General features: G+C 50.0%; 1 protein-coding gene across 12 annotated transcripts in view; it reads right to left on the bottom strand.

Annotated features, from left to right (window-relative positions):
• Positions 1 to 22,943, bottom strand: part of Eml1 (EMAP like 1) — a 153,754-nt gene that overhangs the window by 78,724 nt on the left and 52,087 nt on the right. The gene's annotated exons all lie outside the window — the stretch shown is intronic.

The following is a 22,943-nucleotide window of genomic DNA, read 5'->3' as shown; positions in this document are numbered from 1 at the left end:
TGCCCAGCATGTGTGGGCCTCTGGATTCTCTTTCCAGACCCAGTAAACAAAATAAAAAAGGCAGGGGACACAGTCCGTCGAGGAGAATGGGAATCTGAGAGCCTGACTGCGAAGGTCCTTGGCATCTAGGAACTACTAAATAAACCACGCCTGTGGCTTTTAGCCTGGAGCAACCGGGACATGCCACCGGAACAGTGTCAACCCCTGTGTGAGCACAGGGAGAACACAGATGCCCTGTCGGCTGCACCCAAGGCTGTCCTGCAGTAGGACTTTAAAACTCGAGAACTTATTCCTGCAGCCGCCATATTTGCATCTTCAGGACACAAGCTCCTGTCTACTGCAAAGTCACTGCACTGGAGAGTAAGTCCCACCGCTTGTTTTCTTCCCTGTTCTCTACCCCAAACCTAGAGAGGGCTCAGCACACCAAGGTCCACGGCACATCCGTGTAACAGGACACAATGGGCCCCCAGTGCTCATGGAGCCCACAGTCCATGCACACGCACTGAGGCATTTGTTTCTATGAAGAACACCATTGTCAGCTTGGAGCCATGTCCTGGCGTCATAAAGGTTCAGGCTCTGAGAAGGTGCCTCACATCTAGTCCTCGCAAGATCTAACCCAGAGCCCGAGATGCTCTGCTTCCAGCTCTCCTGCCTCGTGGCACCATGCTCAGCAGAAGGTGCCAAGCAGAGAAAAAGCTGCCGTGTGACCAGAGCAAGACTGACACTGTCCATGCAGGAGGTAGCCACCTCTGTGGCCAGGAACGGGGACAAGCATAGGAAAAGCGGCCTGTCTGCTGCCACCAGAGTCTCCTAAATGCCAGTTTTACAAAGAAAAAAAAAATCCAGCTAATAAAATGAAGTTAGTTATGCATTACGAGCCAGACTCCCCGACCTCACGCTGACACTCAAAGGCACGGCAAGATTACGAGTCTCAATCAGAAAGGAAAGGGACCTTGGTCTGCTTCTGGGAGGCAAAGCTCTCCAGGAGCCGCTGGAGTCTACACTTGTCACCACACTGACACCCAGTGCCGATCCAGAAAACACAGATGGATTGGCCTGGTGACAGCCAGCATGTCTGGTGAGGCAGAGTAGGCCAAAGAAGGGGGTGCTGGGACAGAGAAAGGCTAGAGAGAGGCTTCAGCAGCCTAAAGTAGGGGCCAAATGACATGAAAATAAAAATGTAATAAACTCAAAGGGAAAAGACAGATGCAGGAGAAGGTAGGTGCTCTGGCTTGAGGATCTGTCCCACACAGCTCATCTCTACCACTGACATGAGTGGAAGAGTTGGGACAGTTCAACCGCCTTTTCCTGATAGTAAAGATAAAAACAAAGGACATTTCAAAACAGACATACGTGCCATGCTAGCCGACTCTAGATGCCTCGCCCAAAAGGGACTCTACAAGATGGGGTCAGAGAATGAGGGAGACAGATTAAAGAATAGAGAAATAGTTGTAAAGCATGTTCATGTTTTCTCTTTTTTGTTTTGTTTAACCCCAACGCTCACGGAGCACAGTCAGGCTTATCTCTGTGAGTTCCAGGCTAGCTTGGTCTACATAGTGAGCTCCAGGATAGCCAGAGCTACATAGAGAGACTCGGTCTCAAGAAGGAAGAAAGAAAGAAAGAAAGAAAGAAAGAAAGAAAGAAAGAAAGAAAGAAAGAAAGAAAGAAAGAAAGAAAGAGAAAGGAAGGAAGGAAGGAAGGAAGGAAGGAAGGAAGGATGGAAGGAAGGAAGGAAGGAAGGAAGGAAGGAAGAAAAGAAAGGAAGGGAGGGAGGAAGGAAGAAAGGAAGGAAGGAAGAAGGAAGACATATGCCTTACAAATATGGTTACCGTTGTGCAGGTAACTGAATGCCAAGTATCCATTCATCATTTACCAGGATTCACGAAGTGAGTCGGCATCCTCGTACATAGTTTCTGCAGTTAATGTTCAAAGTACCATTACGCTAGAGCCATGGTGGAATTTGAAGAAAAAAGAAAGAGATGGAGCAGCCCTGGAAGGAGGCGGACCTGAGAAAAGTGAGGCGGAGGAAGTGTGTTCTCTGCATAGACACAAGAGCTGTAAAATGCCTTTGTTCAAAAATGAGCAGCCATATTTTTCATTCCGCACACCAGGCCGTCTGTCTGTTGATGGCCGGGTATTCTACCGGTCAGCAGACAGCTCTGAAGCTGCGCCGGGACCTGCCTTCTGGCCTCCCTGCCCCCACTGGGGGAGCGGTCCAGCCACCTCACCACACAGCCTCTTCCTGCGAACAGCTTGTGGTTAGCCACAGAAGCATCACAAAGCCCACGTATTAGCATATGGGAATGCGCTTGCAGACACCAGCCTTGAGGGGTTTTAGATAGGGCCCCTATGCCGTTTTGTCATCTCCTCACAGGGTAGAATCCCTACAGCTGGAGGGGACAGGAGGCCCCTGCAGTGAACAGTGAAGCTCTGGAAGCCCGAAGGCCTGAAGTACCATCACCCTGGGTGAGCCACGCAACACTGGACTCACAGCTAGCGCATCTGGGCGAAAAGAATGATGAGCCTCTTCTAACAGGGCCGCCCGCTGACACACTCATGAAGCGCTGACTAAGCTGGGGAGGTGGCTCAGTGGGTAGAAGCTGTGGAAGGATAAGTTGTGAGCTGAATCCCAGCCCCCGCATAAACCCAGGGCGTAGCCCACGGCTGAAATCCCAGCACCCAGCCTCTGCTTTCACCTCCTAGTGTGACCACCTGCAGCAGGTGGTCCCTGGTCAGAGACCAGGTTAGACTTGGTAACAAGAGGCTGAGAGGTCAGCCTCGCTGTGTCTTGCCAGCGCACCGCTCTCTCTGCTCAGCCCTCCCAGCTCCTGAAATCCATCCACTCCACTCCACTGCACACCAACGCCTTAGATGCAACGCTTGAACATCACCCTTCTTGGAGGTCACTCAAAGCAAAATCACAGCTTGGGTTCTGAGCTGCCCCAGATCCTTATCTGAGATAGAAGCCTGTGAGTCTCGCTTAGGAACTCACAGAAGTACATCAGGTTAGTGAGGAAGAGCCCTCTGCTTCTTGGGCATGTGTATTGCCCGTGTGGCACCAGCTGAGGCCCAGCAACCAACTAAACAGAAAAACTCTGAGGCATCGAGGTCCAGATCCTTCCTCCTCGCCTGCGCTAATCCTTGCCCTGCGAGCTGCCATGTGCTGAGCGAAGCACATGATCCTGGCTGTCCTCCACCCTGCAGTGTACAGAGCAGGCACTTGAAGCACGCTGGCACCGACTGCAAGCAAGAACCACACACCGAAGAGCTTATCGCGGGGAATCGTGAAGGCAGAACACACTGATAAAACGAAGAACTGTGTTAACCCTCACTCGGGCAAAACAACAAACAAACAAAACCATAACAAAAGATGGCATCCAGGCAAAGCTAAGCGAAAACATTCAGAGGCAGATTGCAGTGTTTTGAATCGGAAACATTCCTCATACAGTCAAGCGTTTGAATGTGTGGGCTCCAGCCAGTAGCACAGAACTATTGGGGTGTGTGTGCGATCTTTAGCAGGTAGGGCTTAGCTGGCAGATGTGGGTCACTGGGGTTGGGCACCCAACAGACAGTCCCCTGACACCCAAACCTACAGTGGGAATTAAGGCCTTCAGCTCTTCTCTTCCGCTCTCACTGGAGCCTGTGTCTCCTACCCTGGCCATCCAATGTCACAGCAGGCATACCAGCATGCTTTTAGTAAAAGAAGAAAGGAGAGACTTCTGGTAACTATGAAAGCAAAGATAGCAAAGAGAAATGTCTTCTTCTCAACAAAAAGTTATTCCTCTGGGAGAAGAAGTAGAACCACGATCGGCATTTAACTAACCTGTACAGACTTAGAGACGGAGTTAACCCAGGACCAAAAATAGAGGTCACCACGGAGTGGCAGGCTTACCGCGTGCACATCTGAGCCACCTCTGAAGGTTTCCTGAGGAGTTTTAGTTTCTCTGTTCTTCCCTATAGGTAGGAGGGACACGGAAGGCCCAGCGCTTAGGTGTCCTTTCCTTCTAAGCCTGTTGACCTGCCATCACATCCTTTGTGACCCCAATTGGCAGGTCCACAACCTCATCCATCACCTGTGCTGGGGCCTCGAGCCCAATCTGCTGTAGGTGTGTGTGTGTGTGTGTGTGTGTGTGTGTGTCTGTGAGACATGATGTTAAACAGATTTCCTTGCTTCTACTTTTCTTCCCAGGACCCCTTACCCCTGTGTGAATAACAACCTGAGCAGCTAGTCATTAATGTATAAACCTAAATACAGCTTTGGCTAATTCCCAATTTCTTATGATTATCATCAAATCAGTCACCACACCCTGTCGATCATAAACATCAACACTGCATACTGCTGAGCGCTTTGTCTCCTCTCCTGCTTCCCCGCTGTCCCATCTCCACCCCACCCCTTCCGTCCCTGACTTAGAGCTACTCCTGGTCTTCCAGGCTCAGCTCCGGTTAGATTCTTCCCCAAACAGCAGCACCTGAAGATCAAGCTGAGCTGGGGAGCCCCCCTAATCCCACAGGGTCTTCTGTACTTATCTCGGTCATAAGACCCATTTACTGGACCCTGTCCACAGTCCGCCAGGGCCCCTAGAAATCGGGAACGGCACTGTTCATGTTTTGTGTCGTAAGCTCCTGCACGTGGGGTTGTAAAGTCATCCCCGGGAATGTGCCACATGAAGTCACCGTCTGTAAACCTCCCGAGTGGCAATTCTAAACACACCAGCTCTTACACTGCCCCGAGGGCCCTTCAGGAAGGGGTCAAGAGCAAGGTCAAGAACATTTTCCTAATAACACCAAGATATCATCTTCTGTTCCACCATGCTGGCATCTGAACTGATGGCGGAAGTGCCCGTGGGTGGCACGGGGCTGTGGCACCAAGTGCTTACAGTCTTCCCTGCGGCCTCCTCACAGTCAAATGAAAGTTCACCTCAGGTGACTCGAGGCTGCACAGAATGTCAACCCTGTTCAAGTTCAAGCTCTTGTGGAACGCCTCAAGCCCACCGACATGGGAACAGCACCCAGTGCCGTCCGGTGTGAGAGCTCTCTCAGCAAGCCTGACTTTCCCTCGGGAGATAGGCTGATGGGCAAACTGCAGTTATTCCTACCAGAAAGTTCTGCGATCAGCTTCTCAGGAATGAGTGAGGGCCGGGGAGACGGCAGAGGGGGTAGGCACGCTTGCTGCAGAACCTAACCACCCGTGTTTGATTGCTGGATCCCCTGTGGTAGAAGGAAAACCAACTGCCTCAAGCTGTCCTCTGACCCCCACCAATGTTCCGTGTCATGCACACACCACACACACACACAGAAACAAAAACAAGGGCTGGAGATGTTGGTAGCATGCTTGCCCAGCATGCACAAAGCTCTAGGTTTGATCCTAAGCACCCAGTAGACCAGGTGGGGTGGGTGGTGCAATCCCAGAACTCTAGCGGTACAAGTGGAGAATCAGAAGATCAAGGCCATCCTCAGCTCTACAGTGAGCTCAAGGCCAGCCTGGGCTGCAGAGGACCTTGTGTAAGGGCCAAAGTTAAGCTGTAGGCCTCACTTGCCCAAGGACAGGTACTTCATGGAGTGGTGGAGGCTATTGTTTGTGGGAGATAGCAAACCTCAGGTTTTCGCTCCCATGATCAACTTTGTTTGACCCAAGTGCTCTGGATGCGCCTGATCACTTGTCGGTGGGAGCTCAATGGGCAGGAAGTGTGTCAGGATGGATGCATGCTTGCCCGATTGGATGTGAGGATGCAGGCAGGAAGTATGTCAGGATATCTGCTTGCCCCTGATTGAGCCTGAGGGAAAATATGGTAGCCTTGTGGTTTCGCCATTTTCTGGGAACCCTGAAATGGTCATGGCCAGAATCCATCATCTTGCTTCACACTAGATCAAAAATTGTGGAACTGGGTTTTCTCTCAAGATTCCCAGGTTTAATACCTGTCTCAAAAAAAGGGCTGTGGAGATAGCTCAGCAGTTAAGAGATACCCACAACACCTACACACGTTTACAGACAGACAGACACAAACACACGCATGCACACAAACTTAAAAATAAAATAAACCTTTAAAAAAAGATTCACAACCCTTCCTGCTCTTAGACACTGACTGTGGCCCCAGACCATGAAGCTCATACTTGGCACCCACCATTAACACCATTCCAACCTATGCTTTCAACCTCACCTCAAACACAGCAAACAGCCTTCAAACGTGGGCCAGATGGGGCATCCGCCTGCATCAGGAGAAATCCTGTGGACCAGGAATGACAAGCATTTCACTCTGGTTCTTACCTGGTCCACAGGTCACCTGGTGAAGAGGAGCCTCTAAGTCCCTGCATCTTTATCTCCACCACAGGAGTGCCAAGCGGCCTGCAGTTACTGGGGTCAGACTCCAGCAAAAGCATTCCCAGGCAGACCTCCTGCCCTTGGGTATTCCCCCGTTTAAGTGGAAAAGGTTAGCAGGAGGACAAGCGGAATGGCATTTTGACATCTGTGCTGGGAGCATCAGAAGCCATCCAACTGCAGGTGCTGCTTCGTGAAGTCTGGCCTTAAGACTGTCAGGCATCTCTCCCTAAAGGACCACCCCTCTCTCTCCACATAACACAAAACTCTCATCTTCCCCACTCAATGCCAGGCTCCCCAAAGTGACGATCTATTAAATCATGAGGAAGAAAGAGAAACTGTCAGACACCCTAGAAATCTCATTAGCATTTAAAACTCAAAAAAGTAACCTGGAAATTGTCCTCTGCTGTTCCCTGGTGGCTTATTTGACGTAATCTCCAAGCCTGCCAGGCAGTCAAAAGCATCCTTCCAGACTGTGGGGAGTGGTAGGGATGGCTGCAATTTGGCTATCTAAAAAGAAGTATCTACTTACCGTCATTTTAACAAGGATAAATGAGAAGAAAGCACTGTTTATAGAGGGAAATGGATCAGCCGCTGCTAATCACTTCTAGACTAGAAGTATGCTGCGCTCTCAAATAAGGGTGCACAGGTTTGGCATGGGGCCAGTCAGGCTCACCAATGACAGAGTGGTTGGGCAATGCTGAGCTGGGAGGCAGAACGCTGAAAGAAAGTGCTAGATCTAACCCGTTTGGACCCTGGTTCTGTCACTCCCAGCTGCCTCACCCGCAGCAATGAGCCTTCTCAGCTGGCCGGGCTGCAGAGTTGTTCCTGATTTTGGCACACACACTCACTGGGCATTTGTCTCTGCTAGTGACCACCCCCACCCCGAGATTCACATGCATGCTGGCCCTTCTGCGCTGAGGATGCAGGCCACAGTCAGGAGGAATGGAATCTATGGTGTATGCAGAACAGGATACACCGCTTTGAACAATGGGGAATCAATAGCCTCAGAGACAATAGAGCATCAGCCTCTGCAGGGTCTGAGCACCTTTGGTCCTCACCTGAATCCAATTCAGTCTTGATTTTTATAGTTTTATAATTACTTAAAGGTGCTTTCTAATGGCAATGGACCGACTGAGCCTCCTTTCAGATGGCTGGTTGCTTTCTGTGATGAACCCCGACACCAAATCTCTTCTCTTACTTTATTTGGGTTTTGGTTTTTCTTGAACAGGTCTCACTGTATGACCCGGGCTGATCCTGAACTCATGATCAGCCAGCCTTATCCTCCCAAGTACTGGAACTATAGATATATGCCGTCACACCCCATATCCCTTTCATTTCTTCCTGTTTGAGGAAAAGAACAGGATCAACTCTCAGAAGTTACAAAGCCACAGAGCATCTGAAAGCCATTGCATGCCCCTCCTCGCCCCATTACTGGCCAGGTCCCACACATGCGTCTGACGTGTGCAGGAGTGGACAGCCTCAGGCCTCTGAGAAGGGGTCTCCCTGGCAGACAGGGTGTGCCCTGACATCTGACTCCGGTACCGGTGACCTCACGGTCAGTGAAATGGAATCTTGAAATGGGTTCTGGTAGTACATGTCTATTTTCCTAGCATGTGGGAGGGGGAGGCAGAGGACCTAGACTGAGTCATACAGTGAAGCTTTATCTAAATACATAGTACCTACATATATCCATAAACACATTAGCTTTTTTTTATTTTATATGAATGAGTGATTTGCTTGCATGTGTATAGGTGTACTATGTGCATGCCTGGGCACCTTGGCAATCAGAAGAGGGCATCAGATTCACTGGGACTGGAGCCTCAGACAGCTGTGAACCTCCATGTGGGTGCTGGGAATTGAACCTGGGTCCTCTGCAAGTGCTCTTAACCCCTGAGCCAACTCTTCAGACCCTAAACTTTTTTTTTTAATTTTAGTTTATTTATTTGACATCCCAAGTGTGCCGCCTCCCTCCTTTCCTCCCAGTTTGCCCCCTTCCCATCTCCCTTTCCTCCCAGAAAAGGGAAGCCACCCTCTCCCCATACCAACCCTCCCCAGCACCTCAAATCACTTCAGGGCTGAGTTTATCTTCATCCCCTGAGGCCAGGCAAGGCAGCCCCGCCAGGGGGAAGTGATCGAAAAACAGGCAATAGAGGCCATGTTAGAAATAGCCACCCTACCAGGGTGCCAGGCACCCCATATGAAGACCAAGCTGCCCAGTGGCCACATGTGTGCAGGGGGCCTAGGTCCAGGTCATGCATGTTCCTTAGGTGATGTCTCACAGACTCTAAACTTCTAAAATTCAACTTTTCTCAGCTCAGGTCCTAATTCCACTGTAGTCAAAGGAATCCTCCATAAGTCATGTGATTCAGATTTGTATAGTATACAAAACTGACATATCTCTTTGTTTTTTTTAACAGGTAAAGATAGTTGCTTTTGTCTGTTTTTTTTTTTTTTAATCTTTTTCTGCAACTGTAATTTTCATGTATTTTCTGTATAAATAGATAGGTCAGGACATCTAAAATTTTGCCTTGAAGACTATGATGTGAAAGATGAGACACTTGTATTTTTGTCCCTTCAACCAAAAGCCAGTCCCCCTTCCAAATGGCTGGCCTTTGTTGTGCCCTCATTGAAAAACACCAAGTCCACAGGGCTGGCATTGCAAAGCACGAGGAACTTGTTCGGCCCTCCCCATACTCCTGCTCAGATAACAGGACTGCTCCTCAAGCAAAGGCAGCTGAGAGGAGTCTGCGTCAAGCCTGTACGCCTTTCAAAGGGCAACCCCAATGTGTTCACCCCGAGGAGAAAGGCTCTGGAGCTTGCTGGGTATGGAAAAATTTTGTTTTGTTTTGTTTTTGGCAGTGGGTGGGGGTCTGCAATCCCTTGGGCCACCACCTCTCCTCATTAACAAGGCTTCAGAGAAGAGATTCATTGAACTCAGAAACATTTTCCTGCAAAACCATGTAAGAACGATTTGTTTTACAAAGCACAGGCTTTGTGTACCTGAAGAGTGGGTAAAACTAAAGCTGGGCACAGGGACTAGACTTATCCTGAGCTTCTGTTCAAAGGCTTAAGCTATTCCCTTAACACTCCTGCTTTGGGTCTCCCTTCAGAGAAGGCTGCCCTCCAAATACCTCCCCTAAATCTTGGCGCTGTGAGTCTCTTTGCAGGGAGGGACCCTCTGACCCAGACTGTAGAGTCGATTGTGTGGGGAGAAGAGTGGGACAGAGGCATGCTGGGAAGCGCATTATGCAGCCGTGAGGGGTCACAGAGAGGTTTATAGCTAGGCGGGAAAGGACGGACACCTCAGTGCTGTGTGGCTCGTCCAAAGGGCAGATGGTTTGTAAACCAGAACGTCCTAATCACAGTGCGTCAGAAAGGAACCACCATCTGGACAGGATTGAAGGAAGAAATCAGCAGGTGAGTTAGACGCAGGAACACTTGCTGGCTGGACGCCTCAGCCTATGGCCACCTATCTGGGGGTCACAACGTCACAGCCACATGGATGTCCTCAGTCAGGCACCCACATACTGTAGGTGGTGACTAAAGCAGCAAGCCGATGCCCCAGCTGCCAGGCACCTAACAGCACTGGTAGGCCTAAACTGCCAAGATTTCATGCAATCCATCCCTCAATCGTATCAAAAACAAAGAGCAGTTCTGGTTCACTCCCAAGTGAGGGAGCACACGGTTCTCTAAGGTGAGTGAACGCAACAGGGGCTGTTTTCTGGGAGTGTCAGTGTGCCCCATGAGAACCCCTGGGGTCAGTGCATCTATGACGCTGGTCCCTAAGACTGCACGGCTGAGGGACATGACAGTCATTTTGGCCATGTAAAGTTCACTCTGCTGGCATATGAGAGGAGCCCTGTGAGACAGGAGGAACAGGTATCAGAGGCCCTTGGACAGACACATCTGAATACAGGGACAGAGAAAGGAAAACTGTCTGGGTGTGATAGTGCATGTGTCTTAAGTCCCAGCTCTGGAGAGGCAGAGGCAAGCAGATCTCTGTGAGTTTGAGGATAGCCTGATCTATATAGTGAATTCCAGGCTAGCCAGGGCTACATAACGAGACCCTGTCTCAAAAAAAAAAAAAAAAAAAAAAAAGGAAGAAAGAAATACAGACAAGACTAGCAAGACTAGGAAACAATTTTCCATGCAATTGAATGAATTATTTTTAAATCGATAAATAATTCATTTTTAAACAATAAACAGAGTAAGTTGTGACGCTTTGATATATACATACATACAATGTTGAGTGATCAAATCTAATGAACACACCCATCACCCACACACTCATCGCTTTGGGAGTGGAGAACGTAGAAGCGCTGCCGATTGTAAACACTCCACCGTTAACCATGCATTAATCTGTGTGTGAATCATGGCCACCAGATGGAGGCTGCCGCTCACAAAACAACCACCCAGATTACTTCCCTTCAGACTTAGGAGAAATAGGAACCCCAATGCATGGCACACTCTTTAGGTGGTGACTCTTTAGGTGGCCCGTCCTGGTTGTGTATGTGACAAAGAGCCATCAGTTTGGGGTTGAGTTTTGAGAAGGCCATAGGAGGCTGAAATCAGCATTTGTGTTCCAGGGCCTTTGGAAGGCAGCAGGCACAGAACTGCCTATGGCCCGGGACACCCAAGCGCTAGGGTTCCTCATTTGTAGAAAATACAATCCCTGCCCCTTGCAGGAATTTGGGCGGGGGGGGGGGGGGGATGCTGAGCCACACCCACCAAGCTCCGGAGTGTGGCTGACAGATGGGAAGAATCATCCCGTCTCCTTAGGCCACACACCAGGCTTTGTTTACAGTGGACACACAGATTCCTGCTGAACAAAGCAAGAGGGAAGGAAGGGGCTGATGGATTTAGCAAAGTCAGTGAGACCTTCCCGAACTCTGCTCTCTCAGGATGAGCCTGGCAAATCGGCTGCTCCTGCTCGGCTTTCCAGGCACCTGGCTGTTCTAGATAAAGCAGGACTCCTTAAACTCCACCCACTCCAGGTCCCTTGTCACTAGAGATTTAATATATATATATGTATATACACACACATATACATATATATGTATATAATGAGAATATATTTTTATTTATATTTTATATAGGAAAATCCAGCTATAAAAGAGGAAAGAAAGCAAACTTTTGCTGACAGTAAATCATGAAGAGAAGCATTTATTTTCTGAGACAAGGTCTCACCATGTACCCTTGGCTGGCCTGGAACTTGTGATGTAGACTAGGCTGCCTTCAAGCTTATAGAGATGTTCCCTCTTCTGCCTTCTGACAGCTGAGGAAGAAATTTATTTCAAACAATTCTTTGGCATACATGCAATTTTTTACCGTTTATCTAAAGCAAAGATAAATTTGCATTCTAACGTGATAGATACTCGTGCTCATTTTTACGTAAAGAATAAAATTTTAGCTGAAAATTTGATACTTCAGGAAGTTAACCAGCTTTTTAACACTTGTCAGACTTACCTGATATTTTGATTTTATAACTGTCAATGCTGAGGGAGCCGCTTCTTATAAATATATCATACAAAACAGGAGCAGCATGTCCGGGCCATTTCAGAAGTGGTTTGACATTCTGTCCTAGCCTTAAGCCAAAATTCATTGAATAATTTTTGTTTTAATGAAATTCAAGTCAGCAACTCAGAGAACACTTTTTAAAAAGCCAAACATTTAAGCACAGTGTGACACAAACACGCATTTGCACTTACATGCTGAGGAGTGATGGGAGGGGGCCAGTGAAGGCCTTCGTGTTTCATTAATAAACTGGTGCAGCTCTGTAAAAGCAGAAAGCTTCGTGTACTTTCTAAAAAGACTCCGATGCAAGCTGAGGTGCCTCCGGCGATGTTGGCGAGGGCATGCAGGGCGCTCCTGTGTGCACTCAGAACCAAGCGAAGCCGTGTGACATTCACTGGTGGGCATGGCCAGAGATGCCTTGGGTTCATCACCAGTTTGATTTTTAATTACTATCGGGTGGTTGTACATTCAGAAACCTTTTACTGCTGCCCATTTCCCATACACCCCACATTTGGCTATGCAATGCCACCATGCTTGGTAGGAACACACTGGTTTGCACAAACAGCTCTCTGGATGCCATCTCCAGCACCACAGACAGAGCAAAGCCAAACCAACCCTATGCCATGATGGACAAGCAGAAGTACTGAACTAAGAGAGATCACTAGAAACCTTTGAAAACCGTATGCTTCATTTCTCTGAGTCTGAAATCACAGCTTAGGGACACCCAGCCTGACTCTGGAGCTGTGGGCCGGAACTCAAGATGTATGAGGTGAGCCTTTGGCTGGGGAGTGACTGATTAAATAAAACAGAGTGAGCTAATGAAGAGATGAAGCTCTATTATATAAATGCAGGTTTATTGGGAGCAGCAAGGGAGGGAGAAGGGAAGGGGGAGGGTCGGGGGGGAAGGGGAGGAAAGGACGGAAAAGTGGGCAATGAGGAATCAAGAAGCTGGTTATGTAGTGAAGGCCTCTGGGAGAGAAGCCCTGCCCTAGGTGGAGGGCAGGATACGGCAGCCATGCCCCATAGGAGGTAGAGACTTTAACAAGGGGACCCAGCAAGTGGGTGGTTCCAACAAGTTCCCAGGGTGTGAGCAGGGCTCCTCCATCTAAGCCCTGGACCTGCCCTGTGTGGGCTGCTCTAACCTAAAGTCAGCAATGGCCTCGCTGCCTGGAAATACCTCACACAGTGGCCAGATGGAGAAGAGGACTCAAAGACAGAAAAACCACACTCCGCTCTCCCCAGGGTGTTGTCTGAAGACAAAGTCAAGTTTGACCATCATCTGACTTGAGCACAAGAAAAGGAGTCAGAGGCAGTAAGATCGAAAGTTCAAGACCAACCCTGGCATCTTGGTGAGACTCTGACTTCGAATAAAAACTACCAAAAGCAGTGGGGGTGCAGCTCAGGGGCAGCCGGCTGAGCCTGCACACCCAGAGCCAAGGAACAGGAGAAGAAAATACAGTGAGAGTCTATAAATAACTTCATAAGTTTTATCCAGAATTTTGAATATTGGTGACCTTAAAACAAAGCATTATTATTAAAAAAAAAAAAAAAAAAATTTCAGAGCCGGGCTCGGTAGCACGCACCTGTAATCCCAGCACTCAGGCAGGCAGAGGCAGGCGGATCTCTGTGAGTTCCAGCCTGGTCTACAAAGCGAGTTCAGAATAGCCAAGGCTACACAGAGAAACCCTGTCTTGAAAATCCAAAAAAATTTCCAGAGCCTAAGAGGGAGGATCCCTACCTGAATTGTCAGGATAAAAGATGCAATTTTTCTGTATCATATTTTCTCTTTCTTCTTCCCTCCGCCCCCTCTGACAGTGCCTTGCTGTGTACTCACACCCCCGAGCCTCCTGCACCAGCCTCCCTTTGAGATGACAAAGGCCACCAGGCTCATGGGTTTCCCCTCAAATACACAAATGTAGATGCACAGAGCAAGCACAGCACAAAGACCAAGGCAGCTTGGGGCAGTCCAAAGAGTCTCCTGGATCTTGGTCAGGACACGGGGACTTGTGACCCATCATTGACTTTACTCCCCAGCCTTGGCTAAGTTACCGAAAACACATCCGAGTGGCCGTCTGTGAGAGAAATGGGATGAAACAGTATTCAATCACCGTAGGGTTTGGCTATAAAAGCTAAGTGTGAAACAGATTTGAGGTCCTTTTAGCCACTGACCCTTGGGAGGCTGAGGTGGGAGGACTTGAACCCAGGAGTTCGAGGCCAACACAGACAACATAGAACCCATCTTGAAAACAACTGTGTGTGTGTGTACGTACAGGCGCGTGTGCACTGCAGTGCAGACTGTTTTGCACTGCAGTTACATGGAGTTGTAGCTTAGCAAACTAGTTGAAAGAAAGCGTGTCATCCTTATTCAAAGAACTGCTCAAGCCCTCCCCTGGGCTAAGAACACAGCGTCTTATGTAACACTGTGTCCTCGTCTCTCACTAAATCCCTCCGGAAACGGAACAGATTATGGTCTGTATGCTGCACACACCGCTTAGCCTGCACTTGGAGGTCATGTTGAGTAAAAACAGATAAACGACATAGTACATGCTATTTCTTGCCAGGTTCACGTATGTGTTCATGTGTGTATGATCTGTGAGCATTGGCTGGACATGCCGAGTCCACTCCGAAGTGATCAGGAAGATCAGTCCGTCACAGGATGAGCACAGTTAACTCAGGATTCCCTCTGCGTCTCACGATATTAAGGCCAGCTTAGCCTTCTGAGTGACTGCAATTCTGGTTTTCACGCTACAAGTATCAACAGGGAGGGGAGCACTCGGGGCAGTGGGGACGGTCACACGAACCCCCAGATTCCACAGAGCCATGGCGTTCTGGGCACATACAGCTCCGGACACGGTAAGGCCTCCGAGTCTCCTATGGGCCTGGGAACATGGACAAGTCAACATTTCCGTTCTAGACAGTGAAGCTCAGCACTGGTAACCTCCCCCTCTCCAAGGTATAGTCAGCAGGTGGAGAGAGGGGGAAAATGAAGCCAGGAGACTGACAGCCCAGCTTCCCCATGTGAGGTCACATGGGTCAGCTTGCCCTGGCCTCCATCTGCATGGCCCTGTCTGAATCAGGTCTGGAAAGGGCCCTCTGCCCCAGGCATGGACGCCTTTCTAACCCTTTGGCTGCCCACATGCCTCGCTCGGCCTTTGCGGTGGTGTCTTTATCAAGTCATCCAGCTGAAGGTTCCACTCTTCACACCTGGACTCTATAGGGTCTGCTCTTTCAGGCCCTCGACCCAGCCAAGGGTCGAGGAAAGAGCAACGGGTTCTCTCAGGTCGTATAGCCATCCCAGCGGGGTAGGACAAAGCCTGGATGGAGTCTGATCCCCTCTACGCCCCCATCTCCATGGCCAGGAAAAGTTATCTGTGGTCAGTCACAGAGAAGGTCCTACACAGAACACGTCACCTTTTATGCTAATTCCCAAGGATTAGTCATTTGGGGCACGTGTAGCTTACGCCTGCTTATCTCTTTAAATGGCCCTGGAAACTGGAAGCCCCAATCAGGCATTTGTGTCAGGAAATTATGCCAAACGTGCAAAAGCAATCTTAAGGGGGAAAAGAGAGAGACACACAGAGAGAGAAACTCAGAGATATTCCAAGAGCGCAGCCAGATCCTCCCTGGTCCCAGGTCCTACATCTGCTGTTTCCTTTCTTAGCATCTGAGCTAGCACAGAGAGAATGTTTGCTACTGGAGCAGAAAGCAGATGTTCCGGGATTTCTTTAGCAAACATGCACCCCTCATCAGCTCTCTAAACTACTAAGATCTCTGTCTGGCCCCCACACCCCTGCCCAGCTCAGATGCCTGTCTCTCCTCTGCTGAACCAAGAAGCCTCTACGGCTGCTGGATGGCTGGCCAGGACAGGCCAGTGCCAGAGCCAGCACCCCAGCGTCCTGGCAGATAGAGCTCATTTACCACTCAGAATCCAGAGGTGAAAGCGCAGCCTTGAGCAGGCTGAGCAAAGGGGCCTTCAGTGTGTGTGTGTGTGTGTGTGCGCTAGTGTGTGAGAGCCAGTCCACGTAACCGAGTCACGTGACAGCCGAATGCATGGGTCTGTCTCCCACCCCACGCTAGACTGCCAATCATTAGTTAGGCGCTTGGTTTGGAATCCGTGACTTCAGGAGGCGGGTGTTCCTTAAAGGGATCCTGGGGGGAACAAACTATTTACAAAAAGACAATGGTGCATGACTGTGCTCACCTGAGGCTCCTCAGTGGTCAGAGTCACAAGTAGAATGGCCACCATGGGGGGCCGGGGCGGGGAGGACAAAGGAGCCTTATCTAGTGGGGACAGATAGCAGAGAAGATAAGCAGAGTCCTGCGGACAGATTGGGCCCGAGTGACCTGGTGTCGCTGAGCCATATTCAAATGTGGTTTAGACGGGCCATGCCATGGCATGTGCACTTTGCCATGACTGCATTTTTCTCTGGCTGAGAAAGGTCGGAAGGTTAATAGAATAAAGTGGGAAGTAAAGGTGACAGATGGATGGACGGAAGCTCCCGTACATGGCTACAGCGGCAGTGACACACTCAAGACAGGGTGTTCTCCAAGGGCATCACACACACTAGGCAAGCACTCTGAGCCTCGGTCTGTCCCTTCTTTCTTGTGTCTTTGGGACAGGGTGTGGAAGCCACGCGTGGCAAGTGCTTGCTCTGCCACAGAGCAAGGGATTCTACAGCCTTCTAAGCATGCTGAAGGCATGTCCACTCTGAGAAGATTCACCCCGGCCGAGCCAGTTAGCCACCTGTCCTCCAGCAGCTCCTGGTCTGGCTGGATCAGGGTGGACACCAAGTCAGCCATGTCGGATTCCATCTCGGGAGGGCTTCCCACAGTGTGCCGTGGGTTCTGAAGCATGAGGAGAGAGCAGCGTCAAGAGGGGCTAGGACAAGGTTGCAGTAAGACGGTATATGTGTGACACAGTCAGCCATGCTTGGAAACTCCCAGTGGCACAAATGGCCGGCCCCAAGGGTTTCTGGGAGGAAAGGTCAACGAGGCAGATGGAAGAGCTGAGCAAGATGGCGAGCCTGGGCCCTGTCCCAAGGCTCACGCTGCAAGACTGCTCAGAATTCAGAGATAAGTAAGGTTTCTATTTCTAAAACTGTAGATGAAGCATAGTTTAAGAACAAACAAGTCAGGGGCGGTGGCCCGCACCTATAATCCCAGTACTCAGGGGGGCAGAGGTAGGAGGATGTCTGTGAGTTCAAGGCCAGCCTGTTCTACAAAGCAAGTCCAGGACAGCCCAGGCTCCGTAGAGAAACCCTGTCTCAAAAAAACCCAGTTGTCTTCACTGGTTTACTTTTACCGAAACATACAATCCCATGTTGGTTGACTTATAAAAAGAGGTTGTTTTGATTCACAATCTGGAAGGGTTCGTCACAGTGATGGCCACTGGTTGGCAGAGGCCCACGGCAGCCTGGAGCACGATGTGTGTGTGTGTGGGGGGGACTCAGCGAGCAGAGCTGAGTTGATATGAGTATCAGCTCCCCACGGCTGGGCCCAGCTCACACTGTGTCCTCACCCCCTTCGTGTCCACAGCCATTCCGTGTCCTGACCGGCTTCATTGCACACCAACCCAGAAGCTGGAGCGAGGTGTGTGGGCTTCAACCGCAGCTCTGAGCCTTGCCTGGAGCAAGTGTGCAAACAAGTGCTGGGCCTGTTTCCTCACCAACCAAAATGGATTCGGGTAGCATGGCCACATCAGAGCAGCAAAGAGAGTATGTGCAAAGTGCACAAGCAAACTCGGATGCGTAGAGGCACACTCCAGAGAAAGCGGGCTGTTCTCTCCTGCCCTGCTAAATCTAAACACACACACACACACACACACACACACACACACACACGCACGCACACATGCACTCACGCACACATACCACACACAAACACATAAACAGTCATGCACACATACAAACACATATATATACACACATAGATAAGCATGCACACACCACACATACAAACACGTACATAACATACATGCATACACACACACTAACATACACACACACATCACATAGCAACACACAAAAGTGTAAACCCCCCACACACACCCACCACACGCATGAGTGCACACACTCTGCCGGACACACGGTCCCTACCCTCAAAATGCAAGACCTCTGCTTGGTAAACGGCCCCTCTGTGGCATTAGATATAACTGGGCATAAGAGGCGAAGTGAAGCATCTTTATACCACGAAACGATGCCAACTAGACAGAGCACGATCAAGACAGGAAAGAGCAGCACAGCAAGCAGACTTCAGTGTTTGGGAGGTGTGAGTGTGCACCCACTCTTCTTCCCCCGTGAAGCCCTGACAGCCTCCGTGGTCATGTCTCTGTGAGGTCTTTGCACTCCCTGGGGAGTGGCTGCCATGTTTTTGGCATGGGTGTGTCGTGCAGTCACCACTAAATGCTGTTGCTGAGACCTTCCAACTGTGATGCCCACAACTGGGCTAAAACGTCCCGTAGACGGTGCAACGGGACAGAGTCCCCAACTCAGCTTCCCAGACGGAGCGCAATTTCCTTAAGAACCGAAAATTCTAGTTATGTAATTTCCCTGGGGTGGGGGCGTTTCAGCCAAGTCCTTTTCCCTGCTAAAGATTCCGCCTTCACCAAGAGCTGCTCTGTTATGTCAGACAAGGCGCTAAGGCCGTCAGCCAACGTAGGCTTTCTGCAAACGCTCCAGCAGCTAGCGATGTTCCGGATGACGGTGCTCGGAGGTCTCTGTCCCACACTCATGGGACCAGGTGTAGGGGCTCTCCAGGGAGGGAGGGTTTCCAGGTGTGTATACGCCCCCACGGACAACACAGCCCTGAATAGACCCAGTGGCCATTCTCCGGAAGCCCATCCTGTGCCAGGCACTGCCAAGAGGCTAAAATGCCAAGAAGACCCTGGGAACCAAGCTGGGAAGGGTGTAAGTCAAGCAGGGCATCTTCCCCTCTGAGGATCCCAGGTGCTGGTGGGTGGATGAGCCCTAAGTGTGCACCCTGGAGGACCCTGGGTGCCAGCGAGAAACATAGAGGGGCTGCAGGCTGCCCCATGGGCTCTGCCACTCAGAATGGGTGCTCTAGTGCTTCTTGAGGTGGGCTCGCCCAGGAGGTAGATTTAACTCCTGTCTGGGCTCATGGCTGGCAAAGTATCAGCTCCCATTCAGGCCCCTTCGCCTGGGGCCACTCAGTGTCTGAGCTTCACATCTAAGTCCCTCACAGACTGCATTCTCAGCTCATCCTCCTGTGTCCTGTGTCTGCCTCAGAGGAGCCATGCACAGCCCAGGTGCCGGCCTGCCTCCCTCTCCCTGACCTTTACCCAGTGCGGATGACCTTACCCTCTCTCTCTCTCTCTCTCTCTCCCACCCGTCCTGTCCCTCCCCGTGGATTTCAGCCTCAGGCTCCCATAGCCACTTTCAGCCAACCCTCTCCACTTCCCCGATCGTGACCTTTTAGAGCTGAAAAATCTCTCCACTAGAGGTGACTGCCCAGGCTGAGGCAGGAGGATCACCTTGGGGGTGGGGTGGGGAGTTCAAGGCCAGTATGAGCAAAATAGAGAAATTTCTATTAAGAAAGAAAGAGAGAGAGAGAGAGAGAGAGAGAGAGAGAGAGAGAGAAACTGAAAGCCTGTTCAGGTTTTCCTGACCAGCATCCCCTCACTGTCTAGCTCCGCTCCAGTCTCTGGCCTCATGGCAAGCCCCCTACTCTCTACAGACCCTTTCTACCGGAGCTTTCCCAGGTCCGAGGAGTCCTTCCTGCCTCCACCCCACTGGTCAGCAGTGAGCGGGCTTTCCTTAGGAGACCACCCTGACACCCCAACACCTGCAGCACCCTCCCACAGTTCCCTAGCGTCCCAGCCAGGCCTTCTGTGGTCACTAAGGACCACAGTGTTGACGGAAAACAGTGTTGACACTCTGCCCCTCATGAACACAGTAGGGCTTCCTAAAGGGCAGGGCAGGAGGGCCCAGCGGGTCACTGGGGCCTGGGAACAGTGGGACAATGGGCACAGTGGGGTTCCACATTCCTGTGAAATACACAAAGGAATGGACCGAGGGGCTGAGGCTGGAGCAGGACCGGGAGTTAGGGAGGCCCTTCAGAGCACATGCAGCAGGGCCCGGCTACCGCAGCCGAGCGAGGGGCAGCCACCGCTGGGAACAAAGAGCCTTCTGTGTCTAGGGGGACCATGCATGTAACACTACAGGGTGCCTGTTATGTGTGTACGAGTCCATGTCTGTGCACATGCACAGGTGTGATGCAGATAATAGTTGTGTGTGTTATGTCTGCACATGAACATGTCTGCACATGTATGTGTTATGTGTGTACATGTACAAGTCTGTGCATGTTTGTGTGTTATATGTGCACATGTCCACGTCTGTGCAGATTTGTGTGTATTATGTGTGGACATGTCCATGTCTGTGCATGTGTGTTATCTATGTACATGTCCATGCCTGCGCATGTGTGGCTCTGGTGGTGACGCTCTGGGCCTTCCGCCATCACATACATCATAGGCTAGACTGCTCCCATCAGGAAGGGTCACTATTCCCGCCAGGTGTAGTGGCGCACTCCTGTAATCTCAGCACTCAGGGAGGCAGAGGCAGGTGGATCTCTGTGAGTTCAAGGAGGGCCTGGTCTACAAAGCAAGTCCAGGACAGCCAAGGCTACACAGAAAAACCCTGTCTCAAATTCCCCCCTTTGCAAAAGTCATTATTCAAGGCCAAGAGTTTAAGCACTTTCCAAAAAGCTAACAGGATAAAGAGAGACACCTGTCACCAGCTCAGGAGCACGCAGCAGCCATGGGGTTCTCCCAGGACAGTGCTGTTAAAAAAGGACACAGTTCTGAGGAAACAGAACCGAAGGTGCCCTCCTGCTCTTTCTGGTTTCGTTTTCTTGCAGGTAGTGAGGTATGGAGATGGGGTCCCCCGGCTCAGGCCTCAAGCTCACCACGCACACACACAGCATTCAACAACGGATTGCCCACATCCCACCAGGACCACGGGGGAGCGTAACCCACCGTCCACCTGACGGAATGAGTAATAAACACCATGCTTCTGAAGAAAAGCACACAGACAAGAACTTCTCCCACTGAACCAGTTCTGGAGAGGAAACACACTCTACCTGACCGCCTTGAAGACAGTTCACAGGGGAAGATCCCGGCTCCCAGCAGGACGGTGTCAGGGCTCTGGGAGGGCTCCCATCCCTGCAACCTCGGGGCATGGAGAGGGTCCGGTGGATGTCTGCTCTTTCCTATCAGCCATCTCCCTGAAAGCACTGGGACCATTTCCCCAATACCAGACTGTGCTGCTGAGCCTAGATTTTTTTTTTTTTTTTTTTTAAGGAGGGCTAATCGTTCATTAAAGAAAATGTCCTCATTACAAAATAAAGCTGATTCTGAGTCACTGGAGAGGATGCCTTCAGTGCACGCAAGGCTCTGAAGTGCAGTTTTCCATGTTGTCAGGCATGCGAGTTTTTCGACTACTAGCTTCAGGGCGTGAACAAACTGTTAACAGCAGAAACAAAGATGCTATTTCTCTTTTCTTACCTGCAGCCCACCCAACTGTTTCTTTTAAATTTAAAAGGATGGGTGTAAGGGACCCTCGTTATCCCAGATATAAATAATAACTAATTAGTGAAACACAGTTTGGGGGATTTTTTTCCCCACCCAAACACTTGGGTTTGTTTACAATGTCATAAATGCTTGCGGTCCACTTACAGAGCCCTCCCTGGGTGGAGGGCCTGGGCAGCAATTAGGAGCCTCCCCTGGCAGAGCGCTCACTCTGCACTTATCCCAAAAAGGTTTTTCCTTTTGATTTGCCACCACCGACCCAACCCAGTCCGTCTAAATCAGAGCCGTGTCGCTGCATGACGGTACACCAGGGTGTGTCAGGAGCTTGGAGATGCCTCTTAGCGTCCAGATGGCTCCCTCAGACGTTACTAGATCCAGGCAAAATTTTTAAGCCTTGGTCATTTTGAAAATGTGACCAGGAAGAGACACAGTGAAGAGACAGCCACCAACCAGTATCACAGACATCAGAAGAGGCTGAGATTATTATCACGGAGCTGCCAAGGCCGCTCAGTCAGTAAAGGGCACTGTCATTAAGCCTGATGACCTGAGTTCAGCCCCCCGAACCCACAGAGTGGAAGGAGAGAATCAGCTCTTGCATGTTGCCCTGCGATCTTCATTCCCACACCATGGCAGAGGGGCCCCAACACTCATGCATGTGAACACAAACGTACTCACACATAAGTAAATAGAAATGTAATTCTTTTTTTTTTTTTTTTTTTTTAAATATGAGCCAGGTGTGGTAGCACATGCCTATAATCCCAGCACTCAGGGAGGCAGAGGCAGGCAGATCTCTGTGAGTTCAAGGCCAGCCTGGTCTACAAAGTCCAGGACAGCCAAGGCTAGACAGAAAAACCCTGACTCAAAAAAAAAAAAAGTTTTTAAAAAATATTATATTAAATCACTGTTACTTCTTAAAGGAGAAGCGCGTGGAAATGAAAACAAATTTCTAGCTGGATGTAGCAGTACACACCTTTAATCCCAGCACTCAGGAGGAAGAGGGAGGCAAATGTCTGAGTTCAAAGGCCATCCTGGTGGACACAGTGAGTTCCAGGACAGCAAGAGCTGCATGGGTGAGACCTGAAGTCAAACAAGCAAACAGTGAAAACAATTCCCATTTCAAAATGAGAAAAAATTATTCCCAGTATCTGGAAAGGTCGTCCCACAGTGATATTGAAATTGGAGCAGGCAATTCAAATAAGTCTGCCTGGCCATGGTCGTTAGCAAGAAAGGGAGACACTGGCCACCGGGGGAAGGCAAGAGACATAGTCCATCCACACAGGATCCACAGGGGACCTGATAAGGTTTTTCTCAACATCTAGGAAAACAACCAAGCAGTGTCCACCGATAGACAGAAGTATCTAAGGAGCCACAGGTACAAAGCAAGAACATTCCATTTCCTTCCCACTTCATTCTCTCTTGGATCTTACTGCTTTATCAGCAAATGTAAGAAAAAGAGCTTGATATTTATATTGCAGAAAATTCAAATAGGCTCATTAAAATATTAAACTCAGTGTTACCACATGACCTGGAAATTCTATGCCTAATTATCTGCCTGAGAAAAGTAAGGAC

Source organism: Meriones unguiculatus, chromosome 7 (genome assembly GCF_030254825.1).
Source record: "Meriones unguiculatus strain TT.TT164.6M chromosome 7, Bangor_MerUng_6.1, whole genome shotgun sequence".
Taxonomy (NCBI): Eukaryota; Metazoa; Chordata; class Mammalia; order Rodentia; family Muridae; genus Meriones; species Meriones unguiculatus.
The sequence above is the reverse complement of the archived record's forward strand: the minus strand, read 5'-3'. Positions and strand labels throughout refer to the sequence as shown.